The sequence below is a fragment of the Labrus bergylta genome, chromosome 11 (genome assembly GCF_963930695.1).
Source record: "Labrus bergylta chromosome 11, fLabBer1.1, whole genome shotgun sequence".
NCBI lineage: Eukaryota > Metazoa > Chordata > Actinopteri > Labriformes > Labridae > Labrus > Labrus bergylta.
Genome location: NC_089205.1, coordinates 3,299,914 through 3,309,383, shown reverse-complemented (window position 1 = coordinate 3,309,383; position 9,470 = coordinate 3,299,914). Strand labels below are relative to the sequence as shown.

The 9,470-nt window shown below is 37.4% G+C and overlaps 1 protein-coding gene across 2 annotated transcripts in view; it reads right to left on the bottom strand.

Moving 5' to 3' along the window:
- Window positions 1-8,181: 8,181 nt before the first annotated feature.
- LOC109999018 (RNA-binding protein Musashi homolog 2-like) overlaps window positions 8,182-9,470 on the bottom strand; it is a 54,450-nt gene continuing 53,161 nt past the window's right edge. Inside the window, exon 15 of one of the 2 annotated variants that reach the window (XM_065960581.1) lies at window positions 8,182-8,734. The gene's annotated coding sequence lies outside the window, so the exon portion shown is untranslated. The remainder of the gene's footprint in view (window positions 8,735-9,470) is intronic. The other variant, XM_065960582.1, reaches the window with a different exon arrangement.

Below are 9,470 nucleotides of genomic sequence, written 5' to 3'. Positions count from 1 at the left end.
ATCGTTGGTTGACGGCCTGCTTTTTGTAAAGTGTCTTGAGATAACTGAATTGAATTGAATTGAATTGAATCAACAATTTGGATTCAAATCAGAACGCTCGAGTGTCAAATTGTGATATAAAAAGTCTCAAGAATGAGATAAAAAGTCCAAAGTAAGTGAAAGTTATTATGATATAAAATGTTTAAAGTGATACAGTAAGTCAGCATTATGATCTAAAGGTAGTTGAATTTAAGAAGTAGTAATTATGACGCTGAGGGCCTGATTCACTAAGAATCGATAACAGCTGCTAATATCTCTAAAAACAGCAGATCATGTGCTCCCTTTATCTACTCTGTGTGATGGTTTAATTCATAAAGCATATCGCTCTAATGATACCCCGGTACCAAGAAGTTGTCCTGTTCCGTGCTGTTCGCTCTTGTTTTGTATCTGAATGTGGAGAGAAGCTATCTCTTGGATTATTACTGCTTTTTTTCTAATACTACTGAGTGAGAGATCTGTAAAAACAATTGATGAATTATGATCCTGAACGGAGAATCATTACATATGAGTTGAAATATTGAATGATAAAATGCCGTGATTAAGAGTTGTGATTGAGAAACTTTCTGTCATTGTGAGCTTTAGTGTGTCTCTGAGCTTCAGACATGAAAGAAACATGTGAACATGAAGATGACAGATCAAAAAGTGTTTCCACATTATCTCTGCTTATTGATCTGGGAAACGTCATGTTGACTGAGGCTGCAGGGTGAACACAGAGGAGAAGTGTGTGATCAGTCCACCAGAGGGCAGCAGAGTCAAAGACAGACGACAACAAAACCCGGAATTGTTCTGATAGATTTACTTCACCAGGTGTAGAACAAAGGTTGTGCTTCTTATTTCCAACGTATTCAGAGTAATGCTCAGGGTGTCTATCTGTGGATTTAATTCTCTCTAGGTCATTTATTCTCATATTCTCTTATTTGACAGAAATTTAAAAATGTTATTTTCTGCAAAATAATGAAGATAATCAGGTTAGCAGGGTCATCCTTTAAACCAACACCTCAAACATCTCTATGTGAAGAGATTCATTCAGTTTTGTTTTTATATTCCTCGGTTTTAATCTCTGTATCTGAATATCTTATGTGAAGTAAGTTAGCATTGTAGTGACAACCAGACTAACCGAGACCAAGACATACCTGAGACCAGAGTGCCCTGAGAATGAGACCAGACCAAGACATTTAGGGATTGAGACCAAGTCAAGACCAAGACCAAGGCAGGGCAAGACTGACCGGGGACCGGTGAAGGTTGAGGCCATAGCTAGGGGGAAAAAATCAGATTATGAATGAATTGAAGTCATTTGTTTATTTTTAATGAGACGCCTTTTTCTTCGAATCAAATTAACCACCCAGTGGTGGTCTTGACCGGTTTTGATTTAAAATCCGGAGTCAGCCCAGACTGAGATTCAGACTCAAAAAACTGAATTCATCCCAGAGGGCAATTTGGTTTCAACAGAACATTCTTACATTGACAAACAGCAGACAGGAGTATGTCAGAGACGATCAATAAATCATTATGCTGACAAAGACGATCCCTCTTGTGACCCCTAACTAACGACACAAACCTGTTCACGTCCAACACCCTACACCTACTCTCTGTCCTACAGACACATTTTAAGACTTGTGGTGATCGTACTTTTGAGACCAAAGCACCAAATCCTTTGGTTGTCCCTGCCCATCTCGATACTTTTTTCTGACTCTGTTGAGTCTTTCAGAAAGCATCTGAAAACATTCATATTTAGACCTGCCTCCAGTCTACCTATAGTGATTCATTTAGATTTTATTGTGCTATTGTTCCTGGTCATAGCAGGGTTTTAATTTAATTTAAATTTAATATAATTTATCCTGTGAGGAGAAATTCAGTTTTACACTCTGTTTAATGAACATGCTACACACACATGGGCCAAAATACACACACCTGCACAAACAGGATCCTATGGACATGCATTAATGGAGAGGGCTCAGAGTGACGGGGCTGCCCACAGTGATCACTCCAGAGCAGTTTTGGGGTTCAGTGCTTTGCTCAAGGGTACCTTGGCAGTGCTCAGGAAGTGGACTGGCACCTTTCCAGCTATCAGACCAATTTCCAGACTTGGTCTGTGCTGGGACTTGAACTGTTGACCCTCCGATTTCCAACCCAAGTCCCTACAGACTGAGCTACTGCCGCCCCAGGTGTGTTGGTCTATGATCTACTTGTTTGTTCCTGTTTTTAACACATCAACACACAACAAAACACAACAGGACTATGATTTAACCTTTTTACATCTCATTTGGAGCTGTGTCATTGACTCTATCACGCACAGAGTGGAACACATTATATTTTTCCATTTTCGTCTCATGAGTTACATTAAATATTAAAACATCACAGGAAGGAGAGGACGGGAAAATGGACATAATTAATTAAAGTTTTAAATAAATTATGAAAAGTCATGGAGGTCCATCCATCTTATCTCATTCTCTCCTTTTATTTCATTTTCATCTAACACATCTAATCTATTCTTAGAAACAAACTCTGATGATTTGAGGAGGCTTGGCTCTGCAGGAAAATCTTCCTCTTTGACCTCTAAGAGCAGAAACACTCCATGAGATGTGCTCAGAGGTCCTTTTTTTTCTGTCAAGCGACTGTCTCCTTTGAGCTGTTCCTTTACTTTCACATGCCACTCTCAGAACTCTTATCTTCTAAATGGCTGAAAAAGAAAAATGTCCCTCACGCACACCTTGAATAAAACACAAAGGTCGTCTTAAAGTGACATCACGTTTTTTGGTCTGTTGGTGTCTGACCTCAAGTTGTCTGCAGACTCTTATCTATCCCAGCTACAGGACAGGAACAAAAGAAACAGGACTCACTGAGCCTCCTTACAAAGGCTGTTACCATGACAACAGTGGATGTCAGATGTGTTGTATAGTGATGGATGTTGTGATAAATAATGTGTGAAGAATATTGGACAGACTTATAATATGTTGTGTATATCAACTCTTGGTCATCAAACCTTTTTAGCACTTTTTTGAAGCGTTTTCAATTCAAAAGAGTGATTTATAAAACTTTTGGAATCAAAAGGCATGACATTTATGAACTCAAAGGGTGAACGCTATATGGGTCGAACTTTTAATATTAAAGTTTAGTGACATTACATTCACTTGTAGGGCATTCTCTTTGCTCTAATATTTTCAGAGACCATGAGACAGGAAAACTTATTTTAACCGGCTGAAACCTTGAACAGAACCAGACTCATAGAGACTACACATCATGTGAGACTGGATGGACATTCAGGCTGCACTGTTTACTGAAAAGTACGTACTGCATACTGAGCTGTGGCTATTCGGAAAGGGCCACTGTGTGTTGATGAGTCAATCTTCCAAGCCTGATTTGGTTCACCTGTGCTGCCTGCTGGAAAAGCTTGATTGGAACACAGCTGCAGGAGGCAATTAATCAATCAGAGGACAGCCCTGCAGCCACACACCTTTAAGAAGCTTGGTCAGCCAGCAAAACAACTGGGCCCTTTCTGAATTGTCACAGTTCAGTATGCAGTACGTACTATTCAGTATGGAGTTTCAGTATACTGAACATTTCAGTATGGATACTAACTTCCTGGTTTCATGCAGTATGGATCGGATGCGTGCTTTCAGGAAATGAATTGTATTTTACCACCCACAATGCTGTGCGAAATTAAACGTAAATCGTTATTTCACGTGCGCCTCCAAATCAAAACAAACGAGCGTGGATTAATTTAATCAATTTTTAATCTAGAGTTAAAGTCCCGACTGAAATCACTACTTTTAATTAACAACAGAAAATATAACAAATATCTGCATTATTATAAAACCTTTCCCACTCTATTTAAATAATGATTTCACTATTTAAATGTGTCTTTATTGGTTTATTTTATATTCTGTATGTTACTGTCTTTCATTTGTTCTTTTCTTTATGTACTGTATGTTATTTAGTTATTTAATCTGTCTTTAACTTGATTTACATTGTGATATTGTTTTGTTTACCTGACTGTATATGCGCATTACTCTTCTTGAATAAAGCTAAACAAAAAAACTTTTAAAAAACGGGTGAATGCGGCCGGTTTGGGAAACGTAAATGACGTCACTTCCATACTGAATGAATCAGACTAAGTAGGCACAAATATCTGCCTACTGTGTGTGTATACTGAATAGTAGGTACTAACAGTATGCAGCACAGATAGTACGTACTGCATACTGCCTACTGCCTACTGAAAGATTGAGTATGTACTTGGCAATTTGGATACGGCCCTGGTTTTATGTTTCTTCCCTTTCCCCACACGAGACGGGTCGTAACACATAATCAAATTATATTTTAGGTTACAAAAAAGGATTAGTAGATGATATGATATTTTAAACCAGGTGTAGGTGATCTGATTAATGCAGCTGCAAGTTTTGGCAGAGTCGGTACGAAGAACTTGAGAAATCCATAAAACATGAACCAATCCCTAGAATAAAATGCAAATTTTTTTTTAGCAGCTAGTTTATGAAGATATCAACATATTCAATGATTTTAAACCAACCGAAAATGAATATTATCAAGTATTGCTCACAGACCAAACGTCTCACATAAGTTAAGATGTTGTTTACCAGGAGCTTCAGCAGTCTGCAGAGAGATCTCTGCTGTTCAGGCTGATTGGACTGTTAATTAGTGTTCTTTGTAAAATCACACAGGGCCAGGTGTTTACATGGATCTGATTGGACTGAGTTTGTAAAGACATGATGGGAATGATATCAAGGACAAAGTTTAATATTCATCATGAACACAGTAGAGAAGAGGAGAAAGGTTGATTGCTGCATTATGGAGGCCCACAAGGTAACTTCTACCAGCGACAACCTGATGGAGTGAGGTGATGAAGACACGTTGATTAAAATAGAGCAAATAGAGATCTGAGTTTTCTTTTTGTTAATAGAAAGAAGTTTACAACATTTATAACTACTGCGCTGTATTGGATATTTGTTGATGTATATTTTAAAGCTCCTTTGAGGAGTCATGTAAGTGTATGTATGTATGTACATAGTTTTTTCAGCACAGTATGTCGGGTTTTTTCGACATACTTTAGGTAAGTAAGTTTTTCTATTCAAGATAGGTATATATGTCGTTATTTTAAAAAAAAGGCAAGTATGTTGTTTTTTTTTCTGTTTTTTCGACAGCTATTATTGTAATTTATTTCGTCAAAAGATATTTATCGTTTTTTTCGACAGGCATGTATGTTGTTTTTTTCCGACATGAGTATGTATGTCATTACGTTAGACATAGGTCTATATGTAGTTATTTTCTACATAGGTTTGTATGGTGTTTATTTCGACATAGGTTTGTTTGCAGATTCTCCAAATATAGGAATGTATGTCGTTTTTTTCGACTTAGGTATGTATGTCTTTTTTTCGACATGGGTTTGTTTGCTGATCCTCCCAATATAGGAATGTGTCATTTTTTTCAACATAGGTTTGTATGGTGTTTTTTTCAATATAGGATTTTATGTCCATTTTTTACGACATGGGTTTGTATGCTGTTTTTTTTCTACATGGGTATGTATGGTGTTATTTTCGACATGGGTTGGTATGTCGTCATTTTCAACATAGGTTTGTATGGTGTTTATTTCGACATGGGTTTGTTTGCCAATTCTCCCAATATAGGAATTTATGTCGTTTTTTTTCGACAAAGGTATTTATGTCGTCATTTTCTAGATGGGTATGTATGGTGTTATTTTTGACATGGGTGTGTATGGTGTTATTTTCAACATAGGTTTGTATATTGTTTTTTCCAACATACTGTAGGTTTGTATGGTGTTATTTTCGACATGGGTTTGTATGTCGTTACTTTCAACATGGGTTGGTATTGTGTTATTTTCGACATAGGTTTGTATGGTGTTTATTTTGACATGGGTTTGTTTGCCGATTCTCCCAATATAGGAATTTATGTCGTTTTTTTCGACAAAGGTATTTATGTCGTCATTTTCTAGATGGGTATGCATGGTGTTATTTTTGACATGGGAATGTATGGTGTTATTTATGGTGATCCTCCCAATATAGGAATTTATCGTTTTTTTCAACATAGGTTTGTATGGTGTTTTTTTTGACATGGGAATGTATGCCGTTATTTCCAATATAGGATTTTATGTCGTTTCTTTCGACATGGGTTTGTATGTCGTTATTTTCGACATAGGTTTGTATGGTGTTATTTTCTACATGGGTTTGTATGGTGTTTATTTCGATGGGTTGGTATGGTGTTATTTTCTACATGGGTTTCTAAGGTGTTATTTTCGACATGGGAATGTATGGTGTTATTTTCGACATGGGTTTCTATGGTGTTTATTTCGACATGGGTTTGTTTGCAGATTCTCCAAATATAGGAATGTATGTCGTTTTTTTCGACTTAGGTATGTATGTCTTTTTTTCGACATGGGTTTGTTTGCTGATCCTCCCAATATAGGAATGTGTCATTTTTTTCAACATAGGTTTGTATGGTGTTTTTTTCAATATAGGATTTTATGTCCATTTTTTACGACATGGGTTTGTATGCTGTTTTTTTTCTACATGGGTATGTATGGTGTTATTTTCGACATGGGTTGGTATGTCGTCATTTTCAACATAGGTTTGTATGGTGTTTATTTCGACATGGGTTTGTTTGCCAATTCTCCCAATATAGGAATTTATGTCGTTTTTTTTCGACAAAGGTATTTATGTCGTCATTTTCTAGATGGGTATGTATGGTGTTATTTTTGACATGGGTGTGTATGGTGTTATTTTCAACATAGGTTTGTATATTGTTTTTTCCAACATACTGTAGGTTTGTATGGTGTTATTTTCGACATGGGTTTGTATGTCGTTACTTTCAACATGGGTTGGTATTGTGTTATTTTCGACATAGGTTTGTATGGTGTTTATTTTGACATGGGTTTGTTTGCCGATTCTCCCAATAAAGGAATTTATGTTGTTTTTTTCGACAAAGGTATTTATGTCGTCATTTTCTAGATGGGTATGTATGGTGTTATTTTTGACATGGGAATGTATGGTGTTATTTATGGTGATCCTCCCAATATAGGAATTTATCGTTTTTTTCAACATAGGTTTGTATGGTGTTTTTTTTGACATGGGAATGTATGCCGTTATTTCCAATATAGGATTTTATGTCGTTTCTTTCGACATGGGTTTGTATGTCGTTATTTTCGACATAGGTTTGTATGGTGTTATTTTCTACATGGGTTTGTATGGTGTTTATTTCGATGGGTTGGTATGGTGTTATTTTCTACATGGGTTTCTAAGGTGTTATTTTCGACATGGGAATGTATGGTGTTATTTTCGACATGGGTTTCTATGGTGTTTATTTCGACATGGGTTTGTTTGCAGATTCTCCAAATATAGGAATGTATGTCGTTTTTTTCGACTTAGGTATGTATGTCTTTTTTTCGACATGGGTTTGTTTGCTGATCCTCCCAATATAGGAATGTGTCATTTTCTTCAACATAGGTTTGTATGGTGTTTTTTTCAATATAGGATTTTATGTCCATTTTTTACGACATGGGTTTGTATGCTGTTTTTTTTCTACATGGGTATGTATGGTGTTATTTTCGACATGGGTTTGTATGGTGTTTTTTTCTAGATGGGAATGTATGCCGTTGTTTCCAATATAGGATTGTATGTCGTTATTTTCAACATGGGTTTGTATGCTGTTTTTTTCTAGATGGGAATGTATGCCGTTGTTTCCAATATAGGATTGTATGTCGTTTTTTTCTACATGGGTATGTATGTTGTTATTTTCGACATGGGTTGGTATGTCGTTATTTTAAACATAAGTATACATGTTTTTTTGTTGCTGATTCTCCCAGTATGTCCCAATGTGTTGTTTGTTTCAACATGGGTTGGTATATTGTTATTTTCGACATGGGTTTTTATGGTGTTATTTTCTACATAGGTTTGTTTGCCGATTCTCCCAATATAGGTATGTATGGTGTTTTTTTCTAGATCAGTATGTATGTTGTTATTTTCAACATAAGTATATGTTTTTTTAACAGGGGCGTTCCCGATGAGGTATCAGACCAGCAACTCAGAATTTCCAACTTCTTAAGTCAACAAGTCGACAGAGTATTTACGTACATGTATATATACAATGTATTGGCAAACATGAGGGCCGTAACAAACATGAGAAACAACACCACTTGCAAACAATAATGATTTATTGTACTAATGACATGAGAACTGCAAACATGGAGTGTGTCCACCAGTAAGGTCAGTAGTGTGAATGCGGATGTGTGGTATAAATGAAGTGTGGGGAGTTGTGAAACAATTTTGTTACAAAGTCCAAAATGTGCTAATAATGATCGATGGGAGTCTTTGTGGCATGAGAGAGATCCAGAGCTCCGTCCTGGGGTTAGGCTTTTATGCCCTTAGAGCAACAGGCCCAGGTGCTCCAGCCAAATCCTCTAGGAAAAGGGAGACAGAACCAATTAGTATAGCCTGTTCATAACCCCCCCCCCCCCCCCCCACTACCAAAAAAGTCAGTGTCCCAAGGAGACCACCAGCATTATATCAACCTACTGTGTAAAATATCTACATAATTACTCAAATAACTGAACTGAATACTCAAAATAACAAAAACAATTTGGTACTAACAATTTGATTAATACATGACCTTTTTATTAGATTTGATCGCTGCATGTCCACCCCCACCCATTCTCAGCAACCCCTGGTATCTGAGGAGCAACATAAGAGGACAGGCACGGCAACAGAACAGAGCAGGTTATCAGAAAACATAAGTACAATATATTAAACCCATGTGTCACAGTACATTAATGGTCTGTGAAGACACAAACAGGTACCCATTTTCTTAACAGCAACTCCTTTTGCAAGAAGTAGCCTGTCAGCACTACTTATATCAGAGAAAGGTAAAACACGCTCAAATATTTCCTTCAAAGAAGGATCACCGATTGCTCCTGCACTACTTCCTTGTGACATGGAGGCTCAGATGGGGCCTCCAAAACAACATCCTCACAACCCTCAAGGGACATTTGTTTGACTGTTTGACTAGCCATAGAACCTGTAGTGGCACAGGATGAAAGAACCTTCTGCTGTACTTTGGAGTTCAGACACTGGATCAACTGGACAGGAAGGGACAGGTAATGGTGGAGTGTCACTCCAGACTCTGCCACCGACCAGACCATTACCAAAAATAAAGTGTACACCTTTAATGCGCAACGCTGGACGCACACCAATGGCTCCCTCACCCTTAACCAGCTCACAGTCAAGAAGCACTTTGTCTAAAGGAACAGGGGGAATGATCCACCCCATCCCACAACTTAGAGTCTCCTGTGTCAGTCTCTCCAGAAAGAGGCAAAACAGAATCAACAATGAAAGAACCATAAGCCCCACTGTCCCTCAGGACTTTCATGAGGACTTGTTCATCACTTCCTACAAGTGACATCAACCCAT